Raw genomic sequence first — 16151 nt, 5'->3', positions numbered from 1 at the left:
AGTACATAGTAAGCTAAAGCATTTACATCTAAACAATTGAAGATGTTGTGGGCAGTGTTAGCCACACAAGCGCGAACACCTTTGAACAGTGATTGAAGATGCACTAATCTTGAACTGTAAAATCCCAATATTATTTAGGATGGATAGCAACAAGGAACAAAAGCTAGTATTCACGGTCTGTTCTCCATATATCTATATTTCAGCCAGATACAGATTTTTACAGTCATTTTTTTATTTTCTCTGCTGCCCGTGGCAGTGACGGCCAAACTTTTCCACTAAATCAACTTTAATATAGTGGGAATAATCTGCTCGGCTGCTGAAACGCACAGTCTGAAATTGTATTTCAAAAGGAGAAGAGTGTTCTTATGAGAGCAAAGGTACTCCTTTGTTCTCTACTAGCCTTTGTGGATTTACTAGGAATTTTCATTTGATTTAAGTCTGTATGATGTACACAGGACCTGAGGGTCTGTGTGTTTTTAAAATAACAGGTTACAGGTATGAAACACGGCTCAGCCACAAGGGGGAATAAATAGCTGTTCCTCTATCACTCATCAATCTGTTTCAACATCTGCTTTAGTAACAAAAGTTAAAAACATTTTCATTTTGGAGTCTGCTCCTGCCTTACAGATCTACATTTCTGAAGGATCATGTGACAATGAAGACTGGAGTAGTGATGCTGAAAATTCAGCTTTGCATCACAGGAATAAAATACATTTTTAAATATATTTCAATGGAAACCAGCTATTTTAAATTGTAATAATATTTCACATTATTACTGTTTTTACTGTATTTTTGATTTAATAAATGCAGAAGAGACTTCTTCAACATATTCTGCAGTTACACGAAGGGGTTTGTTCAAACCATTAACCTCAATGAGCTAATAGTGATGATAGCCTTACCACCACTAATAATAACAATCTATCATTTAAAAAAGTTCCACAAGTAAATATGACTTACTCATGTAAATACACATTAACATTAATGTAAAGGGTGGCCTTTGCTAAGCATACAGATCATTAATGATCTACTATTTTAATAGTTGACTGTTCATCTTTTTGGTTCAAACAACCCTTTTAAAAGTTCAAAAAATTAAATTGGTTAGATATGTCTGTTTCAGTCTTTAAAACATGAATCCTGCATGATTCCTCCAGGCTAAAGCGCCTTTATTGAATATCATGGTCTTTAGACAGAAAAAAGGGAAAAAGGCATGAAGGGTCATTGCCAGAAACCTGTCTGTTATTACTAAAAACCAAGCCGTCCTCTGAATCCGCTCTGAACCAGTAAACTCTTTTGATCCAAATTCAATCGTTCAATCCATATTCGAGAACGTCTGGTAAGAAGTCAGTGATGGATGGTAATGCACACCGATCAACTGCACATCTCATTAGTCCAGCGTGCGTGAAAAGTTGACAGAGCATAAACCACGTTGCTTTTATGGGACTGGATCTCGAACAGACGATGAGATCAAGTATATTTATGCGCTCGATGCTGAGATGCGCAGAACGAGTCCAGCTGACATGTGTCTTAAGAATGTCCAACAGAAGGCCAGAAAAGAAGCCTGTAACATCTCAGCCCTAGAACCTCAAAACCGCAGCTTAACCGGCGACAAATATGTCCAAATTGTATGTGAACTGGTTTGGTGTGTGTGTGTGTGTGTTTGGGTGGGTGTAATTGTATGTGTTTCAGTGGCTGCATTGGCTTGGTGCCTAATTCATCTTGTTTTGTGGCCTCTGCACCTGTTGGTCTTTCTCTGGCTGCGGCTCTAATTGAAAAGGGTGGGCCGTACCCGAGGGACCGCTAGGAGGAATGGAATGTGCGCTTAAGCACTCCGGGATAGGAGTTGTCACAACACTTTACACACACACACACACACACATACAGCCAGCGAAGAAAGAAAGAAGGAAAGAGGGAGTGTATGAGAAGTGTGAAGATAAAGATCATTTGTGCAAAGCAACGGCTGAACAAAAGCGTTTCGTCCCTCCACTCCGCACGACCTTTCACTCATTCGTTATTAAACCAGAAACAATGCAGATAAAAAAAGCTTTAATTATGCTTCATTCATTTTACTCAGATGCCAGATGTGAATACAGTCTTATTTGACACAGCGGGACTGTTAGAAAGCCAGCGAGGCAGATAGCACTGGAATCTCTTCTATGTTCAGGCTGGAAGAGGAGAATTCCCCTGATAATGTCAGGCCTGCCATTGCTGATGGGTGAGATCAGACCTTTAGAAAGATGAGTGCGATCGAAACGTGCTGGCGGACGCTTACCATAGCTGAGAAGATGCAGTTCTGAGCTTGTGTGCTTACTTTGGTTTGTGTCAATTGATACCAAAATATATTGAAAATACAATCATACATACAAACCCTTCAATACACCTTTTCAATGACGATATATATATATATATATATATATATATATATTTTGCAAAGGAAAAAAAAGGAAACAAAGAAACAAAAGAAACAAAATAGGAAATGATGTCATAAAAATGGGGGTTCATATGTAGAACCTCATGACTGTGGCTGAATACGAAATCACATATAGTGGGCAAAAAACAATATGTGAAATATTATGACTAAGTTCATAGTATTCATAAAAAAATAGACTAAAAGTACCGGGACGACCTCTGGCCGGACTTTAGGTCACATGACAGTGACAACAAGGCTAATGCACAGTGCTTAGCATTAGTGAATATACCCATGCTAAAGTTGACTAAAAAGAGGAATAAAAAATCATCTTTTGGAAATTGATTTTAATGCCTTAATTAAAAAAATGAGGAAAAATCCAACCTTTAAGGACACCAATTTTCTTTGTGAATGAATAATGTATTGTACATAAATAAATAAATGTTCTTCTTTAAAATACAGGGTGCATAAGTCAGTGCACCCCTATGCTAAATTCCCATAGAGGCAGGCAGATTTTTATTTTTAAAGGTCAGTTCTTTCATGGATCCAGGATACTATGCATCCTGATAAAGTTCCCTTGGCCTTTGGAATTAAAATATCCCCAAATCATCACATTCCCTTCACCATATCTAGAGATTGGCATGGTGTTATTTCAGTTAGGCTAATAGCTGGTTTGATTTGCATTGATAGATGATCTTATGGAAAGTACCCATTTTTGGGGGTTGAGCACTGTAGAGCGACTCCCAAAAGAAGACCCGATGATATTTATGAATTCATAATTCATTATAATGGTTAAAAAATGCCTTTTATCTTACATTCGTACACTTACTTTTTTTCATTAAAAAAGTAACACAAATTTCATAAAATTGACTTTTGTCTTGTATAAGCCTATATGATGACATACATTGGTATAAAAGTATAAAACCAATATAAATTGAAAGTTTTTTTTTTTTTTTTTTGCTGCTGTTATCTTGGAGAATTGACTTATTCATTGACCCTCAATGGATTATTGGGTTATTAAATTGGATTATGAAACAATATTATTTATTTGAAATAAATTATGAGGGGTGGTTGTTAAACTTCTTATAGTGATCTAGGGTGTTGTTTCAGGGCACTGCTATTTGGTTGGCAAGCTGTCCTGGATGGTTCCTTGGGTGTTTTGGGTAGTTAAGGCGGTCCACCACCCCATCTAATAGCATTTTTGCCTTCACACACACCACTAAAAAGGCCTATTTTAATTCTGACCTGTAACTCAATGTTGAGCCAACATAACATTATTCCTAAGACCTTGGTTTTGATGGCATTTTAAGATATGGACCAATCCGATGGTGCGTCTGCTGCTTAGATAAACGAGAAGCTCTGAGGAAAAGTAAAATCATTCATTTTTATGATTGAGTGCTCTGCGAGATCTACTCAAGGACGAGATCTCCATAAATAGTTTTCCAAATGTTCAGTGCGCTGAATGCCCATATGCTCACAGCTGTGAGTGGCTTATTCTTGTGTTCGATACAATTAGATTTTGAGCAGAATAATTTGGCTGTTTGTAATAGAATCATGTTGGATTCTAGTTTTATAGAGGTCATAAAAGAGAAGGACCTCATGCCAAATGATAATAAGTTATTACTGGTACACTTTTAAGAGCAGATGTGTGATTTTAATGTATTTGTTGGACGGGCTAAAAGTCTTAACACTTGTTGCAAGGGACTCTGGGATATCGGGGAAGGACAGACGCATGAGCTACACGTTCTCACTCTTAAACTCATCACATATTGATGCTTGGTCAGGACCCTTTGGTGTCATTTTTTAATGCACAGCTTCAGATCAAGACGCATTTAATTCTTTGCATTTTTAAAAGTGTAAATGATTTTATAAATATTTATACTTTCGTAGATATTTTGGAACATCTAATTCCACCGCAACCCTAAAGCTACCCCCTTCTCAACAATATAAAACACGTAATAGGCAAATAAAAGTATAGTCACAGGTATTTATTGCAAAACCTGACAAAAAACCACTTGGGAGTGAGACCTTATTGGCAGCACGGCACTGCAGATGTGATTTACTGGACATGCAGCGGAGTAATGTATTCAGAAATGCTCAACAAAAATCATGTTGTTTTTCGCTTGAGGTTTGCTGAAATCCTAGGAGGACAGAGAGTGATTGGAATGTGAATTTGAATGTGTATTTTCCAAACAGAGTGGAATAGGCAGTGATTTCACCAAGCAAAAACATCAGTTCAAATGATAGCAAAGAGATTCACATCAGTAAACCTTCTTGAAGGAAGACCACAGGCTGCAAACAAAATCCAATAAAATATATAAATATATACTCACAAAACAAAGATCCAGTGAAACACACTGAATGATCTTACCTTTACCCTCTCTGAGTGTCTTTGGGTACTTATGCTGCCTTCACAGGAATTATCGTACATATTGGTTAAAAATTTGGACATGAACGCCCTCTCAAGTCAAAATTTGAAAACGATGACATCATAACCTCGACTTCAGGAGTGGAAAGAAGGACATTTCTGATAGCACGTGAAGGCAGCATCGAATTATATCTGAGGGCAAAAGTAAAATGAATGATATAAATTCATTAAATTAGTTAACTTCAATCCATAGTTCCTGCTAGAACACTTGAATGTCAAGTTTACTTATTCTTTGTGGTTGCAAATGTTGCTCCAGGGATTTTGTGGCGTCATACAGGTATTTCCGAAACCAGCAACATTCTGAAGAATGGCTCGATTTGACTTTTGGGCAATTAATATGGCTTAATCTGATTATGTTGGCTCGATTTGACTTTTGGGCAATTAATCTGGCTTAATCTGACATTTTGAAATGCAAAGAACATTTTTTTTTTTTTACCATAAGAATACTTAGCATTTGTGGAAAGTCCCAGCTAAATTGATACAGAACTTGCATTACAAAGATACAGGGGAACCCACGACCCATCTTACCCTCCCTGTGTGTGTCTGGGTACTTAAATCATATCTGTGCTATCAAAACTGCCCAGTCAACACGTGTGCATTACATAATACAAGAAAATTCTTGCATGCAACCTCTTCAACTCTAGTGATGATTACATTATGATTTAACCAGGCATTTTTCATTAAAGCAACAACAAGCGAACAACAAGCATATCTTTAATTCGGACACAGTGTTGTGAGTCCTCGATGACAACTTTTGGACAGACCAAAGCAAAAAGTTGAAGCATCACTACTGTGAATCAAACTGTAGCTCTCAGATATTTCTTGTATGAATGGAAACAGAAAAAAACTGAATTGGCATTGCTGACTGACTTACACATCAGACAAAATCTCTTTCCTCCAGGCACAGTTTGTACTCCCCTCCCGATTTCCATTGAAAAGGTTATTGAGGGTTCTGTTATTCAGAATGGTGTGAGGACATTTTCCAACTTTCTTCGATCTGAAAATGTTCAAAGTGAAACTCTGGTCCAAACCTGGCATGTCAATAGGTAAGATCATTATCTTAAACAAGGAGTCCAATTATAATTTCAAATCAAACAAAACTGAGACAAGTGACTATGTAATATGGCCGTTTGGAATATGCATGAAGTTTTCTTGACTTCTGAAACTCAGATCTTACAGCTTAGAATAATTTGATCAATAAGTCAGAGCAGATGTAAAGGTTAGGATAATCATCAGATGTACCTCTCATCTTTCTGCACAACTGCTCCGTGCTCTCCTGCAAGAAAAGCCAAAGAAGCGGATTCATCTGGGGGAAATCCTTTCCCGCAAACGGTTTACAGTAACGAACCTTAAAATGATTTCAAATATTTAAAATGTGAATTATTTCTTTTTTTGATTATTGGAATTAATAAGTTGTAGCATGTCTGTTGTAAGTTTAATATATTTATACATTTATTACTGTATTTGTTTCTGTTTTGTTTCAGGTTACTGAATAAGATCACCCAAGAAGTTGGTGTCTCTCTTCAGCTTTGCGTCTTGCTGGCTGAATGAATGACACATCAATCCCTCCACTCATCTTAGCGTCTTGTGGGGCAAACAAGCCTTGGTAGCAGCTTGTGCCTTGGCATTAGTGAGTAGTATTTGCATCCTGAGGGATGTATAAAAATTGCATTTTTAAATAGTTTATTTGGTTGGCAACTTTTTGTTTTTATTGCACCATGAGTCCCAGAGGTTCTTATCAAGGCCACACTATCCCAACATTTCCTGTCACTGATACCCGCCTAGAGGATCCTGCCACAGAGGTTCATCCCAGAGCTCCCTGTTTCCGCCACAGATGTGCTAGAAATGCTCTGTTTAGACTGTTCTGGTACCAGGTTCTTGTAATGGCCGCCCCGGCTCAGAGGCTCTTAAAATAGCTCAGATGTTTTTCTGTCATGGCTGCTGCCAAAAATTCTTATCATATCTAGAGCTCTCTGTCTTGGATGCCCTGGTACCTGAGCTCCCTAGCAGTTCCTGTCATGGTGTCCCTGAAGTTCCTGCAAGGGCTACCGCTCACGAACACCCACAAAATTCCTGTCAAGGCTTTCTGTCACGAATCCTGTAAGAGCCCCAAGGTCGACTCATTCCCAGAGCTTCAAGCTCCCTGACGTGTCTGTCCCGGCCCAGCCCAGAGGATCCTTGCATGACTGCCCAAAAGGTTCTCATCATTGCTGCCTGGTCCCAGAAGTTCCAGTCTCAGAGGTGCTGTGGCCGTTCGAATGCTAGAACTTGTCCGTTCTGTTGCCAGAGGTTCCTGTGATGTTGTTACAGAGGTCTATTTACGGCTGCTCCAGAAGGTGCTTTCATGGGCTCCCTGGTCCCCAATCTTCAAGTAATGTCAGCTTGGTCCCAGAGCTCCCTGTCATGTTCCTCATGTCTCAGAAGTTCCTGTTGGAACTGCCCCAGACGTTCCTGCCACAGCTGTCCGGGTATCACAGCTCCTTGTCTGATCCAGTTCTGGGATTTTGAGTTTCCATCCAGCCAATAAAATCAAATTACAAAAAGAAAATATTTATATACATTTTAATTATATTATATTATGTATATTTTCATTTAGCAGATGTACAGAACTGTCAATGTAGACAGTAAAACACTCTTCATCTGTACCAAATTCTATTGAGCCTCCTACATAGGTTGTATTTTAAACCATCACATGCATTCCCGATGAGAAAGCTGTTCTACATGGTAAGATTTAATTTGGCCAAATCTGAAGACAGCATCACTTGTACAGAGTAGGTTATAATATATAACTCTACTACGCACTGCAACAAGCTCAGAGACAAAATCTAGCCTAAGTCAGAGAAATTTTGACTATAAATTTAGTTAATTTAATGTTGAAAATGATTGAAATAAAAATAGTATAACTATAAAATGGCGATTTTATTCAATATAACATTACCTGTATTTGCAGATTATCACTACAGGACACAGTGTGTGTGTGTGCACAATTTCTTTTGGTAAGTTTTTGTAAGGCAGCGTAAATGTGGTTCCAATCATTACAAAATACTTACATTACTTACTTCCTGTTTTTTTAAACAAGTTCTTATTGAACTTAAAAGCCACAGCCAAAAGCAATTTCCAGTATGACATCTGAACTGTGTAAAGGGTTAGTTTAACCAACAATGAAATTCTGCCATCTTTTACTCTGTCAAGCCATTCCAAACCTGTATGAATTTCTTTCTTCTGGAACAGAAATTAAAATATTTTGAAGAATGCACTGGGAACTTTTTTTAAAGCTTCAAAAAGGATGCTGTCTTATAAGTCAGCTGTTTATGTAGGCCATGCATTTTGCAATGGAAGGAATGTTGTATTAACCAATTAGCACGTATTTATTTGATAATACCTTTTTAATAAATCATGTTTTGATTGTCTAATTTTCCATGGCCCTTGTCTTTAGGCCTCTTTTATCATTGAATCCCACAGGAATGTCCATCATCATCACTACAAGTTTTGTTCTAGTCCACCTCTCCTCCCTATCGATGTCTCTTTGTTTATCTCTCACCACCCTCTTCATTCAATGTGTGAGGCTGGCCACTCACTTAAAGGACAAACAAACAGCTTGGCCTCGAGAAAAAGGCCTCACTTACACATGTGACGGAAAACCTCTTTACAGTGTTCCCTCAGAAGAGAGAGAGTGGTGGGAGGAGGGTTGTGATGTCTATTCAGAGATTGTCACAAGTACACAAAAGCGACTACATGACACTCAGGCTAAATCAGGAGTTAATGGACTCCTTTCTCAGGCCTTTACATCATGACGGGGTATATGAGGTTCTGGAATGTGAATCTCCCAAAACTTACCAAGGACATTTATAAATAAATTTTTTTTGGTGTTGTTGTAATCATTTAAAAACTCAAAATGTTCATACACATTGCGATAATGAGAATTTGGGACGGATACGTGCATGTCACTATGTCCAGGTAATATTCTTGTGAGAATTACCTGTTAAAATATACAACTGAGTGCAAACTGTTTCCCCATTGCAATGTGTGATTCATCTTTAAAAGGGATAGTTGCACCCAAAAATTGTGTCATTAATCACTCACCCTCATGTCTTTCCAAATCCGTATGACATTCGTTCATCTTCGAAACACAAATGACGACATTTTAAATGAAATCTAAGAGATTTCTGTCCCTCCAGAAAAAGCTATGACATGCAACTACCTCTTTGAAGCTTCAAAATGTTCATAAAGAGATTGTAAAATGAATCCATATTAAATGAGAGGATTAGTCCAAATTTTCTGATGAGACTCGATCGCTTTATATGATGAACAGATTGAATTTAGGCTTTTATTCACATATTAACATAAACAGAAGCTCAACCGTACTTCCTCTGACGCGTGAGAACAAACTTCATTGGTTCTTGCACGTCAAGCAAATATGCTTGAGCTTCCGTCTACCATAACTGATGAGTGAGTTGATGAATGTTTATATGTCAATAAAATCCTAAAAGAAATCTGTTCATCATATAAAGCGATCGTGAGCCTTCAGGAAATTTGGACTAAACCGCTTAATTCACATGGATAACTTTTACAATCTCTTTATGAACTTTTTGAAGCTTCAAAGTGGTAGGCAGATGTGTCAAGTAACGAAGTACAAATACTTCGGGTATCTATACTTTACTGGAGTAATTATTTTTCAGACGACTTTTTACTACTACTACTTACATTTTCACGCAATTATCTGTACTTTCTACTCCTTACATTTTAAAAATAGCCTCGTTACTATTTCATTTCGGCTTGTTTTCATTCCAGCTTGTCATCGTTCAAAAAAAAACAAAAAAAAAACTATCCAGATAAATCACGCCATCCAGATAGAGTGAATTTGATTGTGGTTGGAAGAGAAGTATATCGACACCCTATTGGTTTGTACGCGATCCATCGCACCTGCACATGACACAAATCACGTCACACTCCAGCAAGGACATAGCCAGTGTTGGGGTCGTTACTCAAAAAAAGTAGAATGTTACAAGTTACAAGTTACTGAAATTTGACTTTTTGCTCCATTACAATACTTATAGGCAACTAGTTATCATAACTTCCGTTTCATGAAACACATGTTAATGCTCAGTAGTACACATATGTGACCCTGGACCACAAAACCAGTCACAAGTCGCATGGTATATTTGTGGCAATAGCCAACAGTACATTGTATGGGTCAAAATAATAGATTTTTCTTTTACGCCAAAAATTGGGGTTCGGAACGACATGAGGGTGAGTAAATGATGACAGAATTAAAATTTTGGGGTCAACTAAGTCTTTAAATCAAAACATAACTATTTACACACATTGTTTGTTAGCACAACTAAGCACTAGCTTAGCATGCTAGTCATAAACAGATGGATGGAACAAATTAACGCACACATAGAACATTTTTTTAACAAGATGTGTTCAAAGATCAGAATATTGAATTCTAACAGTCTTTATCGTGTCATTGTTTGAAACAAACTGAGCATAAACAAATGTGTTAGCATGTATAAAATCCAGGGATAGATGTTTAGTGCAACTGATACAGAGAGGGGTCCCAACCTTCTCCACAGGAGATCTGTTGTCCTCTGTATTGCAGTCACTGTAGCTCATCAGCTATGTAAGACCTTTGACAATCCATCAGATCTCCTAACCGCCGATCGCAGGATATTAGCATGAGAAGACGTTAAGCACAGCAAGGTGGACCTCCAGGGGACTGACTGCAATTTTTGCAGCTTTTGTTTTCTGTTCTCGGGACCAGTCCCCCCTCGGCTCCGATCCCTCCATGGATCCATGGACGGATGGCATCGGTGTCAAGTCTGTTCTTTCAGTTCGCCGCTGCCCCCTGCTTGCCATGCAGCGGGGAAAGAGGGACAGACGGCGAGAGAGACATTAGGAGCCCTAGGTACCGACCTCATTTGCAGATAAAAGCAACCTTTCCCCGTGACCCTTGACCTCAGGGGTTGCCATGGAGTCTGCCAGTCCTGGCTGGACCGGAGCATGCTGGGATGGTTCCCAGCAGGAACTTAGGGCCGCTACGAAAATGATTGTTACCGCAAAACACGTGTGCGTGGACAAAAATTGGTATTCATTAGGCTCTCTCCCCGTGGCAGTAATGAGAAGGGTAATGGATGTGTTGTGTTTCTGTTTAGTGAACCGTTCGAAGAAATCATCTGGTGAACTTATCATTCATCGGAGTTTTATGGATATCTGATGTATTCAAAATTCAGCTAGGTCAAAATAAAATTACATTATTATTTATCATGAAATGTCACAGGCAAGATCTTTCATTTAATTGAATATTTATATAATATCAAGATTGGAAGCACCTGGTCAGCATGACTGAAGATATTAGTGTTGACGTCACTCAGGTCACGAACACATACTTACATAAAGTACTTTATATGATTGATGCATACTATGGTATGAAATTATTATGTACCATATTCATATAATGTTTTTTTGATCCACTTAAGTAGGAATTAAGTACATATTTATATGTAATTTCTTAATTATATTGTCTTTGAAATATGGTTAAATGTACTGTCAAATGTACTGACAAGCATTTAAGGCAAACTTCAGCATTTATTAATCTTAGTTAATATTAATTTCAACATTTACTAATATGTTATTAAAATCAAAGGTTGTATTTGTTAACATTAGTTAATGCACTGTGAACTAACATGTAACAAACAATCAACATATGTATTTTTATTAACTAACATTAACAAAGATTATTAAATAATGTAACTAGTGTATTGCTCATTGTTAGTTGATGTTAGTTAACACCTTATTGTAAAGTGTTACCATATACTTTAATGTCATTTTTATTGTTTGTAATTTATTTAAATATATTTGTAACTTCACATTTGTAATGATGAAATTGCAATTTAGTGCATTTAAAATACATTAAACATGTAATGTATTAAATAACACTGCAGTTAAAATTATAATCAAGTAACAAGTGCTTAGTAAATGTTAGTCAACACATCAAAATAAGTGCACTTTATCTGATCAAAACAAGGATTTAAAATCAAAACAACATGACATTATTACAAAGTGCATTTTTTAAAGGAAAGTGTACTCTCTTTTATTTTAGTATTATTATTATCTGCAATAACAATGTTTCAAAAAATTTACTTTTAAGATTTGAAGTACACTACAATGCACATTCAATACAATTAACTCAAGCTCCCTTTTTTATGCACACATGCAAAGTTTGTAAACTTTGTTTACATATCACTTTTATATACTTTTAAATATATAATGATACGGTACTATGGTACCATGATGGTATTAGATAGTAAAAGGCATGGACTTTGTTATACAACCTACCGAGCTAACAATTCCATAAGAAAACGTGTTAACGAACATATATACATATACTCACACATGCATTTAAGCCATAAGTTTGTAAACTGTGTTTACACATCCTTTGGTATTTTAAAAAAAAAGTACTGCTGAGGGAGCTTGCACGTGTTAGAGATAGCATGTGTGTGTATCTATGTGTAATGTGTGTGTGCGAGGGGTATACCTCGGTCACGCTGCCTGACTTTTATATGCTGTGGCTAACCTCACTCCCCACAGCTGACTGAATATTAAATAAACAAATCCAAGTGGCTGAATACAGTCGGGTAAGTACTCAAGCAGGCAGGAGGAGTAAGTGCACACACGCACACACACACACACACACACACACACACACACACACACACACACACACACACACACACACACACACACACACACACACACACACACACACACACACACACACACACACACACACACACACACACACACACACACACACACAGGGCCCCAGGGCCCCTCGGCAGCCTGTCTTATTTTTGGCAGCTGCACTTGAGGGCCTGGGGGGAGGTTTGGCAAAGGGGGCGGCATGTCGAACTTCCAGACAAAGAGAGAGAAACTTGTGGAAAAAAGAATAAGGGAGAAGTGAAAGTAAGAGAGGGATGACAGCTGAGAGGGAGGGGGAATAGAAATCTGTGTGTTTATTGCTCTGGAATGAAAATCAGGAACAGCAGTGGACAGAAAAAGCCGGGACTGTTAAATGTAGCCGCACTGCTAATTTTTCTTGTGGTTAGTAGTGAGTGGCTGTGGGCCGGGTGCTGTCAGTCAGTCAGTCAGTCAGTCAGTTAGGGTGTCAGGCTGCCTTTGTGTGAGTCTACATTAATCCCCTGTAGTGCTGTCCCCGGGCCCCGCCTCTCATCACTGCACCATACAGACGCATAGAGACGTGGGGTCAAAGTTCACCCCGCTCCATCCTGTGAGGGTAGAGTACAACATTAACAAGTCACTTTTGTCCTAGTGTCGCAGTAGCCAGACCTCTGACTTGGGGTAGAAAGTGTGGTGCTCATTGCAGTTTATTCCGGCCAAGAACCGCCCACTTGCTTAGACAGGAAGAGACTGTCTGATTGACATATCTAAAGCATCCCAACACATTTTTTTAATGAGATGTTAAAAAGCGCGTAAATCTGAAATAAATAACAGTTCTACCAGAAAGACTCGGTAGATAAAATTATGTAACAAAAGCATATATTTATTAACAGCCCAGCATGCAAATATTTATTACGTTTTTTTGGCGTAGGCTCCGTACGTAGCGTGCAATCCGAGGGTAGAGGAATCTGCATTTCCTGCCTGAAGGCAGGGGCACAGCCGACCCCCTGGGAGGGATGGGAAGGGACCATCCTGGTGGTGGTGGTGCGGATGGAAGGGAAGGGACCATCCTGGTGGTGATGGGGAGGATGGAAGGGAAGGGACCATCCTGGTGGTGGTGGGGAGGATGGAAGGGAAGGGAACATCCTGGTGGTGGTGGTGGGGGGGATGGAGGGGAAGGGACCATCCTGGTGGTGGTGGGGAGGATGGAAGGGAAGGGACCATCCTGGTGGTGATGGGGAGGATGGAGGGGAAGGGACCATCCTGGTGGTGGTGGGGAGGATGGAAGGGAAGGGACCATCCTGGTGGTGGTGGAGAGGATGGAAGGGAAGGGACCATCCTGGTGGTGGTGGGGAGGATGGAGGGGAAGGGACCATCCTGGTGGTGGTGGGGAGGATGGAGGGGAAGAGATTATTAGGCTTGGGTATCGAGTATCGAGTATCGATAGGAACCGGGACTAGCTTTGCGATTTTCCCAGTATCGTTCAAAAGTTTAAATTTCGATTCCTAGTTTCGATTCACAGTCCGCCGACCGGAAGAAGAAACCGCTGAACACCAACAAAGAAGCGTCCACTGGAAGTGTTGGCATAACCGAGCAAAGCAACTCGAGAGTTGTCCTAATGCTGCTAATAGCGCGTCAAATTCGCGCCTACCACGCGCCTACCGCGTCTAGTTATACGCTTGAACACTTTGAATCCATTTGCGCGTCAAGAGCGAAATTGACGCACGTAAAAAAGGAGTATTCGCGTCTATATAAACATAGAAATTATAAACTAAAAAGCGGGCCTGTCCCCATTCGCGCCGCAGGAATTTTTTAGCGCGTAACGCGTCTTTGCATTGAAATCACTCTCGCCAGACGCTCTATTCGCGTCTGGTGTGAACGCAGCATCAAACCAAGGCATGGATATGTTCCAAAAGTGCTCTCGACGCCGTTTGGAGCACAGGTTATTTCGCTGGTTGCTCTCTCCTCGCCAGATGACGAAGGTTTTACAAGTTGTTTCTTATTGTTTATTTGCTATTCTGCACTAGGTTAGCCCATCAGTGGGAGCACGGTAACATGTTTAAGTACCTGCAGCATCATACACTCATGTGTAAATGTGTTTTCATAAGGTTTTCAAAAATAAAGCTCTCTTGAGGAAAGTGTACCCCTGTGAAAATATGTTCATAATTTATAATATTTATATTCAAGTTCATAGATTTGATATTTACATTGTAGTTGAAAACCCTGTGAGAAATTCATAGTGAAGTTCATAAAAAGTAAAAAGTTCATAGAATTATAATTGATGGAGAAGGTTAGACTATTTCCTTCAGAAAGATCGTTGGTTAGCTAGCTCATTTAAAATATCCTAAACTTTTTTGACCCTGCCTCTTAAAAGAATCGGAATCAAGAATCGTTAGGATACAAGGAATCGAAATCGAAATCGGAATCTTTCAAGTTCAAACGATACCCAACCCTAGGGATCATCCTGGTGGTGGTGGGGAGGATGGAGTTGATCCTCCAACAGACATTCTACTGACTATAAGTAACTTTGAACCTACATGTCAACTTATTCTAACTCTAACTCTACCAGTCTACTAATACTCTACTAACACTGTCATGAGAGCTAGGAGACATGTAGGTGCAAAATTACTTATAGTCAAAGATAAAAGGGACCATGAAAATAAAGTGAAACCCTTTTTTTTAATCACAGAAATTGGACAAAAAGTTTGGATTTGGCTTGTCATGTCCTGTATCCTGTATCATACTTATTGTTGAATGAATGAATTAGCAAATACATAAATAAACATTGCAAATTTTGGCAAATCCACGAGATCTTCCTCAGAAGCTCATTGTTGCAGCTGTAACTAAACACTACTTTGTTTCCTAGTCTAGGCTGATAAAAAAAACCTGTGCACCCTGACTCTGGTAAAAGTAAAAAGTCATTGTCACTAATCTTGCTCGTGAACCTGGGACTCTTTTTTTTTTTTTGCTCCGGTCTTTGAGTTTAAGTGTGCGGGTACCAGGTAAACTCATCTGAAATCACAATTTAATGTGTAAGGAGAAGAAGCACCCTCTTACGGCCTTCTCACCTCTTTGTGCACCAGTCTCCTTTTCTCGCTCCCTCCATCCCTACTTCCTGTCTCTGCTCCTGCCAAATGAGCACAGCGCATTAAAGTAATCATGAAATGGAAATTGAGGCCATTTTCTGATTTAAACTGAAGCAGAAATGTTTTTGGCTCTTTCTTGCAGCTGGCATACTCACATGTCCCGTCTGTTGTGTTTCATTCTTTGTGCTGACATTTCAGTTCAGTACAGACAGACTCATCCACCCTCTCTGCTTCTACTTCCGCCCACTCAGACTCCATCACAAAATCTGTCAGTCCCAGCAGTTCTTCACTGGTGTGTAAACATGTTTGTGTGTGTTGCAGTCTCTAATTAACCTCATTGGTCAGCCGAGGATATTTTGCGGGGGATGCAGCCATTCTCTGGCCTTTGAAAGAGACTGTTTGTGTGTGAAGGAGTGAAGCAAATCAATAAGCGTGCTTGTGTTTTTGTGATTAATTACTTGCCCTTTAGTTTTCCGTCTCTAAGCGTTCTCTCTCTTTATTTCTCCATCTCTCTCAGACCTCACATGGCAGGTAGAATTAAAGCGATAGTTCA

The 16151-nt window shown here is 39.1% G+C and overlaps 1 protein-coding gene across 1 annotated transcript in view; it reads left to right on the top strand.

The window, feature by feature from the left end:
* Positions 1–16151, top strand: part of LOC143757334 (uncharacterized) — a 252183-nt gene that overhangs the window by 10632 nt on the left and 225400 nt on the right. The gene's annotated exons all lie outside the window — the stretch shown is intronic.

Source organism: Siphateles boraxobius, unplaced genomic scaffold (assembly GCF_051911475.1).
Source record: "Siphateles boraxobius isolate OS27281-9 unplaced genomic scaffold, OSU_SipBor_1 30, whole genome shotgun sequence".
In the NCBI taxonomy this organism is placed as follows: Eukaryota; Metazoa; Chordata; class Actinopteri; order Cypriniformes; family Leuciscidae; genus Siphateles; species Siphateles boraxobius.
The sequence above is the reverse complement of the archived record's forward strand: the minus strand, read 5'-3'. Positions and strand labels throughout refer to the sequence as shown.